This window comes from Schistocerca gregaria, unplaced genomic scaffold, assembly GCF_023897955.1.
Source record: "Schistocerca gregaria isolate iqSchGreg1 unplaced genomic scaffold, iqSchGreg1.2 ptg000305l, whole genome shotgun sequence".
NCBI classification, from domain to species: domain Eukaryota; kingdom Metazoa; phylum Arthropoda; class Insecta; order Orthoptera; family Acrididae; genus Schistocerca; species Schistocerca gregaria.
Genome location: NW_026061787.1, coordinates 1,529,632 through 1,539,037, shown reverse-complemented (window position 1 = coordinate 1,539,037; position 9,406 = coordinate 1,529,632).

Genomic DNA, 9,406 nt, shown 5'->3' with positions numbered 1-9,406 from the left:
TAGCAATTGCCAACGAGACGTTTCATAACAGGAGGCTTTTATGTGGGTGCGTTGATAGGGGATAAAATAGGCAGGCACAGTGAGAAATGAGGTGGTGTTGATTGGGAGAACAGAGAGAAATTTTAAAGGTAGCAGGATGAGCAAACACAATTGGCATGGACACTGAATGAGAAGAGATTGTTTATTGATGGTATGAAGGAAATGGTGAATGCAAGAAGAAGAAGAAGAAGAAGAAGAAGAAGAAGAAGAAGACGCAGAACATACCAGGTGGTGGACAGCGTAAGAACAGAAAATAGTTGTGAGAAAACAAGAGGGTAACAAATGATGGGACTGCATGGAGAACTACATGTGAAGACCTGCCCTAGGGCAGAACACTCACGGTGGTGGTGTTGATAAAGAGGAGACTTATGTAGGACATTTTGCAAAACGCCCATTTTCTTGTAATCCAAATTTAAACAAAACATAGGCAGCTTATAATTTGTAGTCTATAACCGACCGTGAATTGCGTAACAGATGGAACTTGCCAGTATACCAGTTATTAGGACTTATTCCCACTCCACTGACGTATGGAGCGTGCGAACCGTGGCTGCTTAAAAGCCTCTGTGCGTGCTGTGCTTAGTCTCTTCTGGTCTTCACGCTTCCTACAGTTACAATACGTAGGCGGTTTCAGTATATTCCATTCCTACTTTCATCATGTAACGTCAGTTCTAGAAACTTTCTAATTAGGTCTCCTCGAGATACTTTACTCTTCCACGGGATAGTCTGTGTCTACCATGAACTGTCCGTTAGTCAGTAAGTGGAATAACTGGTTTTCCGACACATGTCGCCATGTAACTGTCGCTCTGTCTCCACGCCAGAGAGACGGAAATTCTGTGTGCCACATTTGAAGATGAGTCTGTAAAGGTTACAAAACTAGTTAATGGAATTACAAATAGTTGAAAAAGTGAGTTTTTGCAGTTTTCCGTATTTACATTCAATGCACTAGTCACAGGCTCTAGGCGATCCTTAGGGGACAAGCTTAGTCGGTTGAGAGCGTGATGTGTCCCTCCGAGATTAATTTCACCTGGGCTTTAAGCGACTCACCGGTCAGCATTTACAGAGCTGCCAACTACATCTCACACCGGGAATATGACCAGGATTGGTTTGCATCGCAGCCTACGGAAGAGAACGCAAATCGAACGATCATTCGCAGTCATTCCCTCCATTGACTACCATTCGCCTATATTCAACAGTTAAGGATTCCTCCGGAAATATTCCAAGTAGACTTTCTCTGGATATTTTACGTTTCTTTCCAAGCGCCTGCCTGTTCAATTTGATCAGAAACTGTGTGACATTCTCCAACGGGTCAAAAAACCTGTGACCATTCGTGCCGCCCTTCTCTGTATACATTCAGTATCGCCGGGCAGTTGTATCTGATTAGGATCCAAGAATCTCGAGCAATATTCGGGGATGGGTCGCAAGCGTGATTTGTAAGCAATTTCTTTTGTACACTGATTGTATTTTCCTAGAATTCTACCAACGAATTGCAGCCATCCACCGTATTTCCCTAAGACTGCGACTATGTGACGGTTCCATTTCAAATCTCTAGAAATTTTTACACCCAGGTATTCATGTGGGTTGAGCGATAGCGAATTTGACTCGCTGCACTATACTCGTAGGATAAGGTTATATCGTTTTGTGAACCGAACAATTTTACATTTCGGGAACATTTAAACTAAGTTGTCATGCTTTGCACTACACTGAAATCTTATGAAGGCGTGACTTCTTTCAAACAGAACTTTATTACAGGCAACAGCATCATTTGCGAAAACACTGAAGTTCCAAATAGACCGCGTAACCACGGCCCCCTTCTCCCCTCCAAATTGCTGTTTGAAAACTGGAAGTCCCATTTGTAAAACACCTTCAGAAGTTCGTTCACATTCCGTATCAGTTAATGTGTTAAAAACTTGACCTGAAGAAACATAACCCTTTGCAGTTGAAGACGCTCTGTTGTAAGAGAAGCTAGTTTTTCGAAAACGTCTCAATATTTATGTACTGAACTAGGTGTTGTACAATTCTATAATTTTCAGGTACATTCGGCGACGTTTATGGATACTGTCTGACAAATGTGTTGCGAATAAAGTGAGTAGTAAAGAAGTAATGAAGTGAAACATCAAGCCTGATGCTGACACCTTACTGCACGAACAGCGAAAATGTAGAAGTGATAAAAGTCTTTTTCCTTTCATCATTCTGTCAGGGATGTCAGAGGGAAAAAAAGTTTCGCCAAGTTTCGAAATTATGTGTGAAGTTTGTTGGAAGTCGCCACGTGCTGCCTTTCACAAATGCTCGGTGAATATAGTCTCGATAATTTGCGCGCCATGAAATTATGCTGCCTTAGACGAGTACGCAGTTTCTAACTTTTAACGCCCGACTTATTGCGTAAACCTATGCCTTTAAATGAAGGACGGAAGGAGGATTGCATTTAATGTGCTATCGATGTCGAGGTCATTAGAGACGGAGCAGGAGTTGGCACTGCGTCAGGGAAGGGTAAAAGAAGTCCGCCGTTCCCTTTCAAAGGTACCATCCCAGCATTTACTTGGAGCGATTCAGGAAAGTTACGGAAAACGTATCAGGATGGCCGGATGCGGATTTAAACGTCATCCTCCCGAATGCGAGTCTAGTGTACTAGTTGACAGCTCGTCGTGTAGAAGCTAGCGTTGTTGGTGACGGGATTCCGGGTTCGATTCACGGCTGGGTTGCTTTCTCCGCCCGGGAAGTAGGTGTCTGTGGTGTCATCATTTCATCATCATCCGTGAAGGTGGCGAAACTGGACTGTGTAAAGGTTGGGGCTTTGTACAGGCACTGATAACCGTGCAGTTAAGCGCCCCAAAAACCAATCATCATCATCATCATCATACCATGTAATAACCACTGCGGCAGCTCGTTCGGTATACATTTAAATGAGCAGATTAAGTCAGCATTTTTAGTATTTACATTGACTTCGTTCTTCATAAATGAAAGCAGGAACTATGACAAGACAAAGGAATTGGGATAACGAATGAGAAATACCTGATTGTGCTTCTGTTTGTAGATGACATGATTCACGTTCACGAAATGACCTCCAAAGATCTATATACCACCTGAACGAAATATGCAATGAATACAACTTTAAAATTTCTAGGAACAAAACGAAAATAAGTGCACTCCGAGGAAAATACTCAGTCAGTTTAAAACTAGTTTTGGATAATCCCGCTTCAGAACTGGTCTCTTAATCTTTCATTTAGGCTACGCTGTAAGATCTGATTTTTACTCTGATACTTAAAATAAATTACACAAATTCTAAGCTGTTTGTGACACTATTATCTGAATATTGGGCAATAAAGTACAAAAAGATTGTCCCGAAATTCTATAACGTGGTCGCGGTTCCTGTATTATGCTATGAAAGCGAAAACATGGTTAAAAAAAAAGCAAAAAAAATCACACGGCAGAGATGAGGTTCCTAAGAAATTCGAAGAGCTGCACAACAAGAAATGATTAGGAATGAAGATACTAGAGAAAAATTAAGTATTTTCAACAGAAACTAAAAAATTCAAAAATATCGTGAAGACTGGTGAGAATGCTACGTCCCAGACTTCCCCAAAATATTCTGAACTACAAGCGGAATGGAAGACGTGATATTGAAAGGCCTCGGACGTGGGAGCAATTTCGTTTGAGAGACTATCCCGCGCGGCGACTACTGAAGTACTTATACATTATAGAATTCTTAAGTTATACAACCAAAATAAGTAAGTTTTAATGTAGTTTACGTTCACTGATGCAAAAAAAAAATTCTTGCTTTTTAAAGTGGGCTATGTTCTTTCTAAGGGTTCAAACTGTCTCCATGACAAATTTGAACAATATCTGTTAAGCGGTTTGGACTCTAAAACGAAACAGACTGTGTTACAAAGTAGAAAAGCAACTGAGAGAAAGAAGCAGCGTCGGTTTCTGCAGGAGGCGGCCATCATTTTGTAGGACAATGTTCGGGCACGCTCGGTTCAAGTCGTGACTGATTTGATCGGTATATAGGGATGGGGAGCGCCGCATCACGCACCACACTCATCTACATCTATATTTATACTCCGCAAGCCACCCAACGGTGTGTGGCGGAGGGCACTTTACGTGCCACTGTCATTACCTCCCTTTCCTGTTCCAGTCGCGTATGGTTCGCGGGAGGAAAGACTATCTAAAAGCCTCTCTCTAATTTTACATTCGTGATCTCCTCGGGAGGTATAAGTAAGGGGAAGCAATATATTCGATACCTCATCCAGAAACGCACCCTCTCGAAATCTGGCGAGCAAGCTACACCGCGATGTAGAGCGGCTCTCTTGCAGAGTCTGGCACTTGAGTTTGTCAAACATCTCCGTAACGCTATCACGGTTACCAAATAACCCTGTGACGAAACGAGCCGCTCTTCTTTGAATCTTCTCTATCTCCTCCGCAAACCCGATCTGGTACGGATCCCACACTGATGAGCAATACTCAAGTATAGGTCCAACGAGTGTTTTGTAAGCCACCTCCTTTGTTGATGAACTACAGTTTCTAAGGACTCTCCCAATGGATCTCAACCTGGTACGCGCCTTACCAACAGTTAATTTTATATGATCATTCCATTTCAAATCGATCCGCACGCATACTCCGAGATATTTTACAGAAGTAACTGCTACCAGTGTTTGATCCGCTATCATATAATCATACAATAAAGGATCCTTCTTTCTATGTATTCGCAATACATTACATTTGTATATGTTAAGGGTCAGTTTCCACTCCCTGCACCAAGGGCCTATTCGCTGCAGATCTTCCGGCATTTCGCTACAATTTTCTAATGCTGCAACTTCTGTGTATGCTACAGAATCATCCGCGAAAAACCGCATGGAATTCCGACACTATCTACTACCTCATTTATATATATATTGTGAAAAGTAATGGTCCCATAACACTCCCCTGTGGCACGCCAGATATTATTTTAACGTCTGTAGACGTCTCTCCAGTGATAACAACATGCTGTGTTCTGTGTGTTAAAACTCTTCAATCCAGCCACAGAGCTGGTCTGATATTCCGTGGGCTCTTACTTTATTTATCAGGCGACAGTGCGGAACTGTATCGAACGCCTTCCGGAAGTCGAGAAAAATAGCATCTACCTGGGAGCCTGTATCTAATATTTTCTGGGTCTCATGAACAAATAAAGTGAGTTGGGTCTCACACAATGGATGTTTCCGGAATCCGTGTTGATTCCTACAGAGTAGATTCTGGGTTTCCAAAAACGACATGATACTCGAGCAAAAAACATGTTCTAAAATTCTACAACAGATCGACGTCAGAGATATAGGTCTATAGTTTTGCGCATCTGCTCTACGACCCTTCTTGAAGACTCGGACTACCTGTGCTCTTTTCCAATCATTTGGAGCCTTCCGTTCCCCTAGAGACTTGCGGTACACGGCTGTTAAAAGGGAGGGCAAGTTCTTTCGCGTACTGTGTAGAATCGAATTGGTACCCCCGTCAGGTCCAGTGGACTTTCCTCTGTTGAGTGATTCCAGTTGCTTTTCTACTCCTTGGACACTTATTTCGATGTCAGCCATTTTCTCTTTTGTGCTAGGATTTAGAGAAGGAACTGCAGTGCGGTCTTCCTCTATGAAACATCTTTGGAAAAAGGTGTTTAGTATTTCAGCTTTACGCCTGTCATCCTCTGTTTCAATGCCATCATCACCCCGGAGTGTCTGGACATGCTGTTTCCAACCACTTACTGATTTAAATTGAGACCAGAACTTTCTAGGATATTCTGTCAAGTCGGTACATAGAATTTTACTTTCGAATTCACTGAACGCTTCACGCATAGCCCTCCTTACGCTAACTTTGACATCGTTTAGCTTCTGTTTGTCTGAGAGGTTTTGGCTGCGTTTATACTTGGAGTGAAGCTGTCTTTGCTTTCGCAGTAGTTTCCTAACTTTGTTGTTGAACCACGGTGGGTTTATCCCGTCCCTCACAGTTTTACTCTACACGTACCTGTCTAAAACGCATTTTTCGATTGCCTTGAACTTTTTCCAAAAATACTCAACATTGTCAGTGTCAGAACAGAAATTTTCGTTTTGATCTGTTAGGTAGACTGAAATCTGCCTTCTATTACCCTTGCTAAACACGTAAGCCTCCCTCCCTCTTTTTATATTCATATTAACTTCCATATTCAGGGATGTTGCAACAGCCTTATGATCACTAATCCCTGTTCTGCACATACAGAGTCGAAAAGTTTGGGTCTGTTTGTTATCAGTAGGTCCTAGATGTCATCTCCACGAGTCGGTTCTCTGTTTAATAGCTCGAGGTAATTTTCGGATAGCGCACTCAGTATAATGTCACTCGACGCTCTGTCCCTACGCCCCATCCTAAACATCTGAGTGTCCCAGTCTATATCTGGTAAATTGAAATCTCTACCTAAGACTATAACATGCTCAGAAAATTGATGAGAAATGTATTCCAAATTTTCTCTCAGTTGTTCTGCCGCTAATGCTGCTGGGTCGGGAGGTCGGTAAAAGGAGCCAATTATTAACCTAGCTCGGCTGTTGCGTGTAACCTCCACCCATAATAATTCACAGGAACTATCCACTTCTACTTCACTACAGGATAAACTTCTACTAACAGCGACTAACTCTCCACCACCGGTTGCATGCAATCTATCCTTTATATCTGTCTGTACCTTTGTAAAAATTTCGGCAGAATTTCTCTCTGGTTTCAGCCAGCATTCTGTATCTATAACGATTTCAGCTTCGGTACTTTCTATCAGCGCTTGAAGTTCCGGTACTTTACCAACGCAGCTTCGACAGTTTACCATTACAATACCGATTGCTGCTTGGTCCCCTCATGTCCTGCTTTGCCCCGAACTCGTTGAGGCTGCCGCCCTTTTTGTACTTGCCCAATGCCATCTAACCTAAAAAACCGCCCAGCTCACGCCACACAACCCCTGCTACCCGTGTAGCCGCTTGTTGCGTGTAGTGGACTCCTGACCTATCCAGCGGAACCCGAAACCCCACCACCCTATGGCTTAAGTCGAGGAATCTGCAGCCCACACGGTCGCAGAACAATCTCAGCCTCTGATTCAGACCCTTTACTCAGCTCTTTACCAAAGGCCCGCAGTCAGTCCTGTCGACGATGCTGCAGATGGTGAGCGGTGAGCTCTGCTTTCATCCGGCTAGCGAGACTGGCAGTCTTCACCAAATCAGATAGCCAGGAAGGGTTTCCTCCGATCCATAGCGACACACATCATTGGTGTCGACATGAGCGACCACCTGCAAATGGGTGCAACCTGTACCCTTCATGGCATCCGGAAGGACCCTTTCCACATCTGGAATGACTCACCCCGGTATGCACACGGATTGCACATTGGTTTTCTTCCCCTCTCTTGCTGCCATATCCCTAAGGGGCCCCATTACGCGCCTGACGTTGGAGCTCCCAACTACCAGTAAGACCACCCTCTGCGACTGCTCGGATCTTGCAGACTGAGGGGCAACCCCTGGAACAGGACAAGCAGCCACGTCAGGCCGAAGATCAGTATCGGTCTGAGACAGCCCCGGAATTGCGCCCTTCTGAGCTCAGCTTGATTCCTGACGTGAAGGTAGCGTTCTCGCTTTCCGCGTCTGGGTTCCCGGGTTCGATTCACGGCGGGGTCAGGGATTTTGTCTGCCTCGTGATGGCTGGGTGTTGTGTGATGTCCTTAGGTTAGTTAGGTTTAAGTAGTTCTACGTTCTAGGGGACTGATGACCATAGATGTTAAGACCCATAGTGCTCAGAGCCATTTGCACCATTTGTCGGACTTTGGGGTATTCGGTTCGGAGCTGTTATGGAGATACGTCAGACAATAGACCGCTCCATTCGAACTACCTATACAACTGCCGTAGTTAGGGGTATCTTGCTCTTTCGACATCACTGGCGATGGCTTATATACATGAGCTGTTCAAAAAATATCCGACCTTTTTTAATTGTTGAAATCAACAATGGTATCAGGGCGTGCATGGGCTCATGTTTTCAGGCATATTTAGCACACATACCTGATTTTCTCCACTACTTCGGAACACTTGCAAGTCGTACACGTTGGATTTAGTATTCTGAGCAAAATGACGTCTTTACATCACATTTGGCTCCAAGCTTGGCGATTCTCAAGTTGAAACCATCGTGTGTTTGTGGACAAAGTAATGGGTACTGCAGGGCTAAAGGAGTGGTACAACCATTTCAAAAGTAGCCGCTAATCTATGAAGACAGAAGCCAGTTAAGGTACGCCCGCAATATCCGCAAATCAGGTCGTTACTGATCCCGCAATATTGCTGGTGAAGCAGAATGGACGAATCACTATCAGAGAAGTTGTAGTCTAATCTAAAAGCCGTAAAGTCAACTAACTAACTAGGTGTTACAATAACTAACGTCCGCCCGCGGTAGCTGAGTGGTCAGCACGACAGACTGTCAATCCTAAAAGACCGGGTTAGATTCCCGGCTGGGTCGGAGATTTTCTCCGCTCAGGGACTGGGTGTTGTGTTGTACTAATCATCATTTCATCCCCATCGACGCGCAAGTCACCGAAGTGGCGTCAAATCGAAAGACTTGCACCAGGCGAACGATCTACCCGATGGGAGGCCCTCGTCACACGCCATTATTATTATACAATAACGAACAACTTAAATTGGAAATAACACATAGAAAATGTTGCGGTTAAGGCTAACCGAAGACTGCGTTTTATTGGCACAACACTTAGAAAACGTAACAGACCTACAAAGGACACTGCCTACACTACGCTTGTCCGTCCTCTTTTAGAATACTGCTGGGAAATGTGGGATCCTTAAAAGATCGGACTGACGGAGTAGATCGAAAAAGTCCAAAGAAAGGCAGCACGTCCTCCTATTATCGCGAAATATGAGAGAGTGTGTCACACAAATGATACAGGATTTTGGCTGGACATCATTAAAAGAAAAGCGTTTTTCTTTGCGACGGAATCTTCTCACGAAATTCCAATCACCAACTTTTTCCTCCGAATGCGAAAATATTTTGTTGACACCGACCTACGTAGGGAGAAACGACCACAACGATAAAATAAGGGAAGTCAGAGCTCGTATGGAAAGACACAGGTGATCATTCTTTCCGGGTGCTATGCGAGATTGGAATAATAGAGACTTGTGAAGGTGGTTCGATGAACAACCTGCCAGGCACTTAAATGTGATTTGCAGAGTATCCATGTAGATGCAAGTATAGGTGGTCACATTTTTACTATCCCCTGTATGTGCATATCGCTTCACACGACCTTTGTTACCTCAATGTCGATATCGGCATCATTTTCGAAAAATGTGAGCTTTCTTATATTATCTGTAATGTTAATATACAACATGAACAGTAAGGCTCCCAACACGCTTCCCTC